Genomic DNA, 14189 nt, shown 5'->3' on the forward strand with positions numbered 1-14189 from the left:
CTACTTAGTTTCTTTGAACTTATTATACAAATACATTTTCAAACTGATGGTTTCATCTCAGTAAATGAATGTAGCTCTCTGTCTGCCATTTTTTCTCATCAGATGTAGCTGCACAGTTTGGAATTTGATTATTATTATTTTTTTTAAATGCAGTCTCCATTATGAATCAGTCAACATATTTAATGAATGGGGGCTATGTGGGGAACTACATATTCTCTCCAAGACTCTTGTCTGTCCTGTATCGCATTCTTTAATTGTATACCCACAGACAGGCATTTCAATTTCAGGCCACGGTGCATTGTGCTTCTGATACCGCAATTAGAAATGGTCTGTTTTTAGGCCTCCACACAAAATGATTTGGTTTCCTATTTCCAATCAGCAGTCTGTATATGGCAGACCATTTCTGAAGAGTAGACCAGAATGGGGCTTGTGTTGGTTACGGGGTCATACGGTAGTTACAGGAGTGCTTGTGTGTCATACAAGGGGGATGTTTTGACGAGACAGAAAGGGGGGTGGGGGGGGGGGACCTGTGCTTCGGGGAGAGTGACGCAGGTCACCATGGGTATATTATCGACCCCCTACCTGTGGTGTCTGGACTGTGGGGACAACAGAACGCAGCACAGACAGATCTTAGCACCTCTGAGGACAACAGAACGCAGCACAGACAGATCTTAGCACCTCTGAGCACCTCAATCCCAGTGGGGAAAAAAGGTACTGTGACCTACTGTGATGTAAATTTAATTGGGCCTATAATTGGTGATGTGTATTGTAACTATCTGCAGGGTTGAATGAATGGAAATTATGTGGAATGTAATATATAAACAGATTGAATCTTTAAAATTTAACCAAAGATAGAATATTTCTTGGGACATTGAAAACAGGCACAAAGCCAGCAGTGTTTACAAAGCATGCTGGGAAATGTTTGGGAGTGTGCACCCAGTCAAATCAAACATGTTTTGTGGATGTTACCTTGTAATGTAAGAAATAGAAAATGTGATTGGTGGTTTACTATCCTGCTTTGAAATGTGTCTTAATCTCAACGCAATGTCTAAAGAATATTTAAATATATCTGGTTGTCAGTGTATCATAATGGCTAGGGACCTAACAGTAGGCATGTAACTCCAAGGTTGTAGGAGTGATTCTGAAATGGGAACTGTACTATAGAATAACCCTATTGATTTAAATGGTTCTTTGGGGAAAATGGTTCTTTGTCTGCAAGTTTTCACACTTCACACCTAAGATAGAGGGTTCCATAAGTATAAAGAATTATAGTCTTGTGTGCAGTTCTGGGGACCATACCACATAGAGGCTCTGGAAAAGGTTCAAAGATGGGTACCCAAACTATTTCCTGGTATAAAAGATTACAGTTAGGAGGAATCACTGAAGATGCTTAATTTCTTCAAGCTCAGTAAAAGGAAATTCAGAGGCGATTTGATCAAGGCTTTTAAATTAATCAAATTCACTGTCAAACCGCTTTTATGTTTATGTTCATAAAAACTGAAAAGGTTTCTTCTATGAAAACAAGCCAAGGAACTTTTTTTCCTAGAGTGTACTACATAACCTGAACTGCTGAAGTAAATGTCCATCTGTACGATTGGATTGCATGTAGAGGCTGTGCACTGTTCTGTCAGAGTGTTAGAGTGTACTGTAAATGCAGCTCTATGCCATTCTTATTGAAGGATTGACATCACCAACAGTACACAGCCTATTCATAAATAATGTGTATTTCATTTTGTGCTTTAATTGGTGCATTTTATTTTTTAGTATCTGTACCTGAATGCCTTTTTGAAATGTGAATTTGAGGCTGCAGCTTTTAAGATCATTTAGAATGTGTGGTCATTCACTCGAGATTGGAATAACCTTTCAGAAGACCTTTACCTGTTTGGCTATTTAAAACCATGCAATGGCAACAGGAACCATCTAGCCTTGTTTTCAGGAGTCATTTGAATTAAGATAGACAGGGTACTCCTAGGATCAAGTGCAGATCTAACCCAAAAGCAAAAAGCCTTTATGCAATGATATAAAATTAACTAATTCACTGAAAAAAATGTTTTAATGGCTTCATAAATTAAATTATGTGTGTAACAAATGCATAGTGGGGGATGAACATAAAAGCTGAAATCTGGAGGGGGATGAAAGATGTTTCTGCAGTCAGAGCATTATAGAGTCTCTTTTCAAAAGACATGAAAGCCATGGCTGGAGAGAAGAGCTGGTAGGGGACCTTTGATGCACAGTACGAGTGATGTGTCTATATGAGTGTGTGTCTGTATGAGTGTGTGACTGTATGAGTGTGTGTCTGTATGAGTGTGACAGTATGAGTGTGTCTGTATGAGTGTGTGACAGTACGAGTGTGTCTGTATGAGTGTGTCTGTATGAGTGTGTGACAGTATGAGTGTGTCTGTATGAGTGTGTGACAGTACGAGTGTGTCTGTATGACTGTGTCTGTATGAGTGTGTGACAGTATGAGTGTGTCTGTATGAGTGTGTGTCTGTATGAGTGTGTCTGTATGAGTGTGTGTCTGTATGAGTGTGTGACAGTATGAGTGTGTCTGTATGAGTGTGTGTCTGTATGAGTGTGTGACAGTACGAGTGTGTCTGTATGAGTGTGTGTCTGTATGAGTGTGTTACATTACACTACATTACGTGGCATTTAGCAGACGCTCTTATCCAGAGCGACGTACAACAAAGTGCAAATCAAACACAAGAACAAGTGCAAAAGTGGACCTGAGAGGACAGTACAGTTCCGAGTCCTAGTGTAAACATACAGAAATTCAGAACCCTTGAAGAGTACAATCAACTTTCAAACTAGCATACCACTGTTGGCAGCTAGAATACAACAATACCTATACAATTAACGATATCTATACATAAGTGCCATTACGGTCTAAGGCTAATCACGGTGATTGTGAGTTGGAGAGGGAAAGGCGTAGCCTGAAGAGATGGGTCTTCAGTCTGCGCTTGAAGGAGGTCAGAGACTCTGCCGTTCTGACATCCACCGGGAGGTCATTCCACCACCGTGGGGCCAGGACAGACAGCAGTCATGAGCGTGAAGTGCAGGTGTGGCGAGGGGGAGGCGCCAGACGGCACAAAGTGGCATAAAGGAGGGGTCTTGTGTGTCTGTATGAGTGTGTCTGTATGTGTGTGACAGTACGAGTGTGTCTGTATGAGTGTGTGACAGTATGAGTGTGTCTGTATGAGTGTGTGACAGGAAGAGTGTGTGACAGGAAGAGTGTGTCTGTATGAGTGTATGTCTGTATGAGTGTGTCTGTATGTGTGTGTGTCTGTATGAGTGTGTGTCTGTATGAGTGTGTCTGTATGAGTGTGACAGTATGAGTGTGTCTGTATGAGTGTGTGTCTGTATGAGTGTGACTGTAAGAGTGTGTGTCTGTATGAGTGTGTGACAGTATAACTGTGTGTGTCTGTATGAGTGTGTCTGTATGAGTGTGCTTCTATATAAGTGTGTATGTATAAGTGTGTGACTGTATGAGTGTGCATCTGTATGAGAGTATGTTTGAGTGCAGGTTTGCGCAAGCAGATCTTGGGTCTGTCTAGTGCAGATTGTTAGGATACACAATCACAACTTGAATTCATGTTTTATAATTACTGAAAACAATTAATTTATCCATGGTAGAGTTTCAAAGGGATTTAGGCTATTTTCAATTGAATACCACCAAACTTATATTTGAATGTTCCAAAACTGAATTTATACACCCCTGTAAAACCCAAGTGTATAAAATAGATGCAACACACATACTGTATGCAATCTACTTATCAATGTGTTTTATGATTAAAGTGTGTTCCTCTTGATGCGTTGTACAGATGACAGACGAGCTATGGGCTAGGTGTACGTCCGCTCCATTCAGATGCTCCACTGTTCTGCTGCTGACCGTGTTTTTAATGTTTGTGGAGACCTATCCCACCAGGCCCCTCAGGGACATGCCCTATACTGCAGGTAGGTCTACCTCAAGCTGGGTCCCAAGCCAAATATTGTATGTGCCAAAATGGCTTCAAGCCAATCATTGAAATCCAGGAGTGTTCAGGGATTAAACTGATCCAGGAGGGTTGAGTTTTATCCAAGAAAAAGCTTGTGGTTGGAAACATTTCTTCTATCTAAGTGATTAATGTCCAACTGCACCAAAAGTTTGCGTTTACATGGGTCCCTCTTGTCTAAGATTGTTACCTGATTTAGACATTAATAACAAAGAACATACCAGGAAAATGATTGGAAAATGGTTTTCTTTCTCCAGATGCATACTGATTTGCTGGTTTTATTCCTCATAATTTTCTCCACTTATGACATTATTACTTATGATGAAATCAGAAATGCTCCAATGGCCTCATAGTAGTTTAACCTGGCTCCAGATCTACGGCATAGACACACAGACATGCACTCTCTCTTTGGCACAGACAGAGGCATAGAGCTGGCAGCCTTGCGGCTTCTGAGGGATATGAACGAGGGCTCGACGGTGGCCCCGCCCTCCTCTCACCCCCTCTCACAGACCAATCTGCTGCAGGGGCCGGGGCATCCCAGGCGGTCCTGGTGGTGGTATCCTGAGACCCCCCCCCAGCAGGCCAAGAAACGGGAAAACCTCTCCTCCTACAACTGGAACTCCTTCGGTCTACGTTATGGGAAGTGACCTGTCAATCACTCTAATAATAGATGATAATAATAACAATGCTAAACAATAATAACAAAGTAATAATACAATAAAAATGAATTAATGAATCACAAAAAAAAATTGTAATAATATAGCACCATATTCTTTCTTCATTGGGTGAATTAAATGGCTGGTATTTTTGTATTCTAATAATCAGCCTATGGTACTGATCATGTATGGAAGCAATTAGGGTGATGTATCTTCTTTTGGATGAAAATATGGTGTGTGTGTGTGTGTGTGTGTGTGCGTGTGTGTGTGTATGTGTACATATATTGAATGGCATTGTTGCAATATTAGTTCAATGTCTGTTTAGAAAAGATGTAAAATGAATGCAGACATTGTAAGTTTTGCCTCATAGTCATTGTTTGATTTGAAAGTACAATGATAGCCATATTTTGGCAAGGTCAGAGTTCATTGTTATTTAATGGGACTGAATGTAAAAATATGTATTTCTTACATTGTGGCATAAGCACGTAGTATGTATATACATGTATGTCATAATCTTCTCAGATCTGGACTCAATCAGACACAATTAAGCATTAATATATTCCCAAGGAAATAACCATAATTTATTTATTGGAAGTGATACTCTTTGTTTGCCATGAACTGCACAACTGAATGTGCTGTATATAGTGTGTGAATAAAAGCCTGCATTAGCAATACTATAAAGCTCCAGTTTTCCTTGCACACTCTTCTGATTGCATGCTGATATGTTCACTCATGCTCCTGTCTGGCAAGGTTGTCATGGAAAACAGGTGCTCTATCTAAGACTCAAACATTGAAATGTAGGCTAAACATGTACCAAGCCTAACTAAAGAAATAAAAACAGACATAAAGAAACTATATTTTGTCTTATTTTAATTTTGAATTAAATTTGACCACGCTCTGTTTCCAACAATATTCTATTAAAGGAAAAAAAGCATGCTCTTTCTGTGATGGACACATGCGCTTATATGCATTAATGCACTTACTCATATTTTATACTCGTCTAGCTGCCCACTGATTTTTTTGTAACTTCAAGAACTTGTAACTGCCGCTACAGTTGCACCTGCCATTCGATCATTTCCCACTGCTGCACATGCAGTCTATTGGTTCATTTAATACATTCATTTTTTAAACTCTTTGTAATTTCTGCCTTCTTTTTCAGTTTTATGTGATTTTTAACAACTCTGCCATGACTGCTCTGTGACTTTAGCTAATGTTTTCTGTGACAAACACCTAACATTGAATTATTGTGTGGCTGCTTAATCTGTACTGATTGATTATTTCTTATTTTTGTTGGGTTGAAATAGGGTGATTGTCTCAGTGCATCTTTGAGGTCCATCGGCTTACCTGCGTCTCCATCATACTTGGGCATGGATTCATGCCTGCTCTTGTGAGGTGAATTTCATGCATTCAATGTCAACAATTCAAATCAACAATTGTGTGAATTTCAGTGATTTCACTGGAATGCATAATTAGCCACTTATCTCCGCCTGTTATCTGCACAATCCACCCTTAAATGCTCACCTAGTGATGGCCTGCATACTGTAGATGACATGCATACTGCGCTTCCAGTCCCATGCACCTGTTTGATACATAAAAAGTGTATTTCTAGGGCAAAATGCATCATATCTGTGCAAGCTTACTTTTGCATTGCCTTCTTATTTAGGTCAGGAAATGTTGTTTTGTTTTTTGTTCAATGGACACCTTCAGTCATTGATGACCCATCATTCTTTCCCTGTGCATCAGTGCAAAAGAAGCAGATTCACAGATGGCCTTCATGAAGTCTGGATGAGTGTGGCGGCTGGTCTGACATCCATGGCTTTGATGTTTGTGTTCAGGATTTCGTCCAAATACTTTTCTTTGTTTCCAGTATGTTGAAGGATTTGCCAGGGCTTAATATTACGGCTTTAGAAATGTTTCTCTTAACCCATAAACCAACATTTCTGCCTTTACTATTTTTTCCCCCTATTTTTATTATTTTTTTTCGAGGAAAGATAATCCACATTTTGCTACCCAGAAGAATTCTGTCCCGACTGTTCAGGGCAAAGCTGCAGGCATTATATCATTATTTCTGTAATTTTTACTTATTTATTTTATTCTGATGTTTAGTTCATTGCAGTGTCTAGCTGTCAGCTCACATTTCAGTGAGTGACATCAGTGACATCTGCTGCAGTACTGTGGTATCTGACAGTCTCTTTAATTGCCACGTACTTTGTTAAAGCTGGAATGTCTGGGTTATGTGCTTTAGATGCAGAGAGGAGGAATGAATTTAAACAACAAATATTTGGCACAGATTCTCTTGCACATGTAGCCGGGCGTGCCAGCCAGGCTCTGAGCTTCATTCTCACGCAGGTGTGGGCTTGGTTAGTTCTTGGATCAGAGGCCTCCTGGGAAAATGAAGTTGCTGCTGGAAGTGGTATTGGTGGGCCAGTAGGGGGCAATCTTCCCTCTGGTCAAATAAACCCAAGGGCTGTAAGGGGCAGGACGGTTTGAAGGATTCCAAGGGCCCTCAAAAGAATTTGAGGCCCAAAATCCCTGGTGCCCCCCCTGCATACACTAAATGTAAAATAATATCAAAGAACTCCAGGAAGTTCTATAATATTTAGTAAGGTTGCTTCTTTTTAGATGGGTTGCCTTGTAATGGCTTGTCTGTCACCCGTGAAGACTGGTTGAGCTCTTTTTTTTCTGTATGCTTCAGAATAATTTCATCTTTTATCTCACCTTGATTTTCTCTGTAAAGTCTTGGACTGTACTTCATGTCCACATTGGTGCCATTGCTAATATCATGGCTGCTATATATAAGCCGCCTTTGATTGTATCTTTTGGTTTATTTTGTTACCCCCTAATTTTGTTACCTCCAACTAAATCACCATGTGATCTAGTGACTGCCACGACAAGACAAATATTGCTATTGTCAAATACAGAGATTCAATTCACTGAAAAATAAAAACAAACACAACAGATTGTAGCTGGTACACACATACTGTATTCAAGAAATGGTAAGTTATTTAATAAGTAGAATTTCACTGAAGCAGCAAATACCAATTAGCATTCCAATGGAAAAACAATAGTAATGTAAAAACCTCATATCACAGAAAGATTTAGTAATATTTAGATATTTAGGACAGGTCACCAATCCATCACAGGGCCCACACACCACACCATTCAATCACACCCCATGGGGGATTTAAACTCTCCAACCAAACCCGCATGTCTTTAGACTGTGGGAGGAAACCAGAGTACCCGGAGGAAACCCGCACAGACATGGGGAAAACATACAAACTCCATGTAGCAAGGCCCCTGGGATTCCAACGTCTCACTGTGAGTGCGATTTGCTAAAAAGCACAATTTTCCAGCCAGGAGGTATTACTAATCGGTGAAATCTGCTGAATCATGGATGGGAATAAACAACATCGCAGGTCTTTTACTTTCTGACCCCAGGATTTTTGACCACTGCAACCCAGTCCCACCAATGCTGCCTTTATGTAACCACAAGTGCCTCTTTTTCAAAAGTGTAACAAAACTATACCAATAGTGAGTGTTGGTGGAAATGAATAATTCCACAGTAACCAACATTACAACAGCAGAATATTTGAGTGACACATGCTTTTATGGCAACCCTCAGGAGGAAATACCTCTAAGTCATGTTATGATATGCTATGATTCTTTCATGTGAATCTTTCAATACTGTATATCCATGTTACCTTACTGTGCATGGTGCCCCAGCAGACAACAGCAAATCATCAATAATCCAGACTTTCTTTATTTCCACTCCAGGATTTTTCCCATACAGTGACTTGTGTGATCCACGGAGTGACTTTAAAATATGTCAACTGGTCTGCATGTTGTAGCAGCATGTAACCTACTCTCTTGTGTATTCCCTATCACGTGATATTCAAAGATCCTGCTGTGCCACTGACGTGTGTCCCATACTCTCGTGTTTTGAAGTCGACGGGATGATGTGGATCGAATTAGCTTCTCTAATGAAATATTCGTGAAAAGAATTCTGACTTTTTGTTCTCCTGAAAGATGTTTTCAGCAAGCTTTGTGTGTTGTTGCTGATGTAGTGCCCTTTGGATTCACTGGAACATGTAATGAAATATAATTGATTTAATTATACCCAGGCTTGACAGGACTACGTTCTATGTAAATTACCACAGCACATCAATTAACGCAACATTTAAAACATCTATTCCTGTTCTAAATCTAAAGGGTATCTCTTTTGGCCTTAATTCTGCCCATTAAAGAAAGCCCGTTTCAGATCTGGGATAACAAATGGCAAAAAACCATACCCTTTAGGGATAGCCTCTTTTAAATTGTTGCTCACCAGAAATAAATAAATGTAATATCTTAACTCACGGATATGGTTAACTCCAAATTAGTATTTGCTCGTCCCACTCCAGCGTGAGCTCTCCAACAGGACATATTCTGGTGAATATCGGGCTATTCCCGTGAGAGATTGAATCTCCAAAGTTGCTTCTGCTAATTTTAAACAACTCTGCTGTGTTATGTCCGTTGCTTAAAAAAACAAAAAAACACACATGCACAGTCACACGCACATACTGTACACACACATATAAATATAAAGCCAGCAAAATGATGCAACAGACAGATCATTATTACTCATATCTGCAAGAGATGTCAACAACTCTTCCGGCTTTAGATATCTGGGTTTAATGTGCATTTTACTCATGTTCATGGATCACAAACTGGATTATGGGTGTAGAAATATCATGTTATATCACAGCGTTGCCAACCCTGGTCCTTGGGAGCCATAGGGTCTGCTGGTATTTGTTGTTACTTTTAATACAACATACCAAAGTAACCAGGAGTCTGTTCCATGAAGCAGAATTACTGAGTTTACCAGATAACTGTACAAAACCCAAAATAGTTTGGGTTGGGTTGGCCCTGGGTTTCACTCACCGAGCACTTTATTAGGAACATTTTTACTTTACTACACCTACACATTCATAGGATTATCTACTCCAGGGGCATCAAACTCCAGTCCTGGAGGGCTGCAGTGTCTGCAGGTATTTGTGGTTTCCTTTCAATCAGTAGCCAATGAAGGCCTTGAGAACAAGGTGTGTGGACTCTTTAGCCCATTAAAGACTTTGAAATGTATCTCTTGTGCTGAAACACATCAAAAACTAGCAGACACTGCAGCCCTCCAGGACTGGAATTTGATCAAATCAGCCAATTGTGTGGCAGCAGTGCAATGCATACAATCATGTAGATACAGGTCAGGAGCTTCAGTTAATGTTCACATCAACCATCAGAATGGGGAAAAAATTTGATTTTGACTGTGGAATGATTGTTGGTTGTAGACAGGGTGGTTTGAGTATCTCAGAAACTGTTGATCTCCTGGGATTTTCACACACACTAGTCTCTAGAGTTTGAAAAGAATGGTGCAAAAATGTTTTATATGTATATGTGTGTATATATATATATGTATATATATATATATATATATATATATATATATATATATATATATATATTATATATGTATACTGAGCAGCAGTTCTGCAGACAGACAAGCCTTGTTAATGAGAGGAGAGTGGCTAGACTGGTCAAAGATGACAGGAAGGTGACAGTAACACAAATAACCACACATTACAACAGTAGTAAGCCAAAGAGCATCTCTGAACACACAATGTAGCATAACTCGATACTCTAAGTATTAGTCAAAAAAAAAAAAAATCCTCATAATACCTAATAAAGTGCTCACTGAGAGTAAATTTCCCTGCTGAAAAAAACAAAACAACTTAATCTAAGTTTTGAAACAGCTGGTAGCTGGTTGACCAGTCAGGCCAGCTCCATACTAAACATGGTTTGACCAGCTCAAGCTATGTTTTGAAACAGCTGGTAGCTAGTATTTCAAGCTGTAATGTAATGTAATGTAATGTAATGTATGAAATGGCCATAGCTGGATTTTACACCGAGATGGAAATCTGTTATAACTGAGGTGTTGGGGCGTTTTTATGCTGCCTGCTGATAGATTCTAGAACAGTTCCATGGTTACATTGGAATGCACTTGGGTTTGCACATGGAGGAGACACAAACTTGTTTATATTTAATGGTACATTATTTACAGTCCACTCCACTCATTAGCGAAGTCACCTGTAATCTCAGAGTTTTGGGGGGAGATGTGTGGGGTTTTGTATGAGAACTGATGGTCGGGGAGACGTCAGTTTTCTGCTTCCTTCTTTTCAAAGAAATTCTTTTAAAAGGTGCAACCAATTTTCAAACATACTCTTCCCTCAAAAAAGGCACTTATTTTCAGACTGAAATAGAAAATCTGATGGTATCAGTTCAGCTGGGCCCTCAACATCTCAATTAGCTTCATGCACAGCAGTTTGTAAGGATGAACCAGACAAAAAGGATTACAATGAAAAGCATTTTTCTGTTCTGTTTACGAGTTAAAAAAGAATCAGCCTTCACTCTGTTTTATCATGCATTATTTGGTGATAATATATGTTAAAAAATTTTCATTTAACTGGTAGCATATGACAGATCACCCAAGATAGTTCAAGGGTTTGCCACCTTTCGGTTTTTTTTTTTGTTTTTGCGTCATCCTTCTGCACGCATGTTGCAAGTTTGATGGTGAAATTTAAATGTGTGACAGTTCACGGTATGTTTGAGGCTTTCTGAGAACAGTTCACACTTTTTTTTAACAAGCATAAGCATATGGCATCCCATGCAGTGACTCAAGATGAGCAAGCATGGGTCTTTGGAAGCTCAAATGGCTCAAGTTATATATATATATTTTTTAGTATCGCCAAAACTTTCCATAAAACTGCTATCACCTTTCACTAAAAACAGTATGCAACTCTAATGATAAATGTAAAGATTGGACAAGCAGACATTTCCAGGTTTTCTTTGATCTTTAATCTGACAAGAAAAAGATAAATCTTGCACAATGTCTGTGTGGCAATGGAGAACAAACTGCCATCACATGTTACTGCAGCAGTAAGTCCATTTGGAGAAGCAACATACTGTAAATCTGCACAACATCACTAAATATTTTAGTAATAACAGCAGTTGCATTTCTTCTGCCTAGCTGAACTTGAAGAAATTAATACTTTCACATTTGGTTTTGTTTCTATGGAAATGTATCTCTTCAGGAGTTTAACAGAGTTGTCACCGTCAAAATCTTTCTAACCACTTCCTTGGAACTTTTCTGTGGTATTGACACCTTCGTATGAGCGAGTGACTCGACAGATCTGCGTGTCTACGTGTTAGATGTCTACAGCCTTGAAGACCTTTTCACCTGTTGGGGGGAGTTCCACACCATATGCCACAAATTGAATTGCATTACATGGTGGTTTACAAGATGAGAACATCAGATTGAACATTTTGATGACAGAGCATGCTTGGTAAGCTCATGCAACATTGTTTTAGAGTGAAGCCTGCTATGCAGAGGAGTACAACAGGAAATATTTGTTATGCTGTCTGGCCAAGTTCCCCTGAGTCTCTATTTCCTGTAAACCAAGACTCTTCTTACTTTATCTTTGCTTTGAACACAATCCATGCTATTCTTAAGTCTTGTCTTGTCAAACCTTTTTGGAGCTTTTTTTGAAGTGTAAACGATTGATTTGAAATGAATTGATGATTAAATTAAATAATGAAATTATTGAATTGATAAAAAAGCATATGTAACAATTCCAAACATAAACAAAAGGAACTATGGTGTTGATAAATGAACCGTGATCTGATAATGACGCAGCTTGTATGCAGTGTGTCCCTTGATTTAATCCTGCAGTGTAAGACCTCAGACTGAAGCTGAGCTGGTATACGTTCTGCCTCATACCTGGGCCATTACTGTCTTCATCAGCCTCTGTCCCGTGTCCAGCCTGTAGCAAATGTGATCTTAATGTTCTCTTGTGTTTACTAAAGAATCTCTTTTAGTGCAGACGAATTTGAAATGTGCTTTTTTACCTCAGAATGCCATTCATGGTTGACATGAAGTGAAGTCTTGCATTAGACTACACTACTAAAACCCCTTTATCAACAGTGTGTGTGACTAGAAAATATCTTAACATGCTGAACTTTTGTTTCAATTTAACATGAATGTGAATGCCAGCTTATGCAAGCCCAAGGGAAATTAGGTTACTATATTAAATACATTTTACATGCAAAATTAAACGCTTTATTATACACATCTGAGAGCATATCAACAATTACCACACATGTAGTCTGATTCTTGTTCATTCAAGATTCATGTTGTACATTTCAAACAAAATGAGGTCACGGTCCTCTTGTGGAGGCATGCACTGAAACTGCTAAAAAAAGCCTACTCTGGCTCCCTCCATCATCCAGAACTACCGTCCGGTATCTCTTCTTCCTTTCCTTTCTAAAACTATAGAACGAGCCGCTTCTACTCAACTTTCTTCTTTCTTTTCTAACAACAATCTGCTAGACCCCCATCAGATCAGGCCACTCGACAGAGACTGCACTCTTCTCTGTCAGTGAGTCACTCCATGCCGCACGAGCAGCCTCCCTCTCCTCTGTCCTCATTCTTCTAGATCTCTCTGCTGCCTTCGACACTGTGGATCACTCTATCCTCCTGTCTGCCCTGTCAGCAACGGGCATCTGTGGCACAGCCCTGGACTGGATTGAGTCCTACCTCTCTCGTCGCTCCTTCCAGGTTGCCTGGGCTGGTTCGGTATCGACACCTCGGCCCCTCGCCACAGGAGTTCCCCAGGGCTCAGTCCTAGGCCCGCTTCTTTTTACTCTTTACACTCGCTCCCTTGGCCCTGTGATCACTGCACATGGGCTATCCTACCACTGCTACGCGGACGATACCCAACTCTTCGTCTCGTTCCCGCCATCTGATACGCAGGTTTCAGCCCGTATCTCTGCTTGCCTGAGGGACATCCGGAGCTGAATGGACAGCCACCATCTAAAGCTCAACCCAGGCAAGACTGAAATGATATTCATCCCTGCTAATACCTCTCCTCATCTGGATCCTCCATTTCCCTCGGGGATACCACACTCACGCCGTCACCCAGTGCAAGGAACCTCGGCGTGGTGATGGACAGCAGACTGTCCCTTTCCGATAACATTGTGGCGATGACCTGGTCTTGCAGGTTCTTCCTATACAACATACGGAGAATCCACCCCTTTCTCACCCCCTACTCGACCCAGCTCCTGGTCCAAGCGATGGTTCTATCCCGCCTGGACTACTGCAATTCCCTCTTGGCTGGCCTCCCAGCGTCCGCCATCAGACCCCTCCAACTTATCCAGAATGCAGCAGCTCATCTGGTCTTCAACCTTCCCAAATACTCACACGTCACCCCCCTGCTTACTTCCCTCCACTGGCTGCCTGTCATGGCTCGCATCAAATTCAAAACATTGGTGGTAGCCTTCCAAGCAGTTAAGGGGTCTTCCCCAGCTTATCTACAAAAAATCATCAGACCCTACACCCCTGCCAGACCTCTTCGTTCAGCCTCCACAGGCCGCTTGGCACCTCCCCCTCTCCGAACCTCCACCTCATGCTCACGACTACTGTCTGTTCTGGCTCCACGGTAGTGGAACGAACTCCCCG

Source organism: Conger conger, chromosome 14 (assembly GCF_963514075.1).
Source record: "Conger conger chromosome 14, fConCon1.1, whole genome shotgun sequence".
NCBI classification, from domain to species: Eukaryota; Metazoa; Chordata; class Actinopteri; order Anguilliformes; family Congridae; genus Conger; species Conger conger.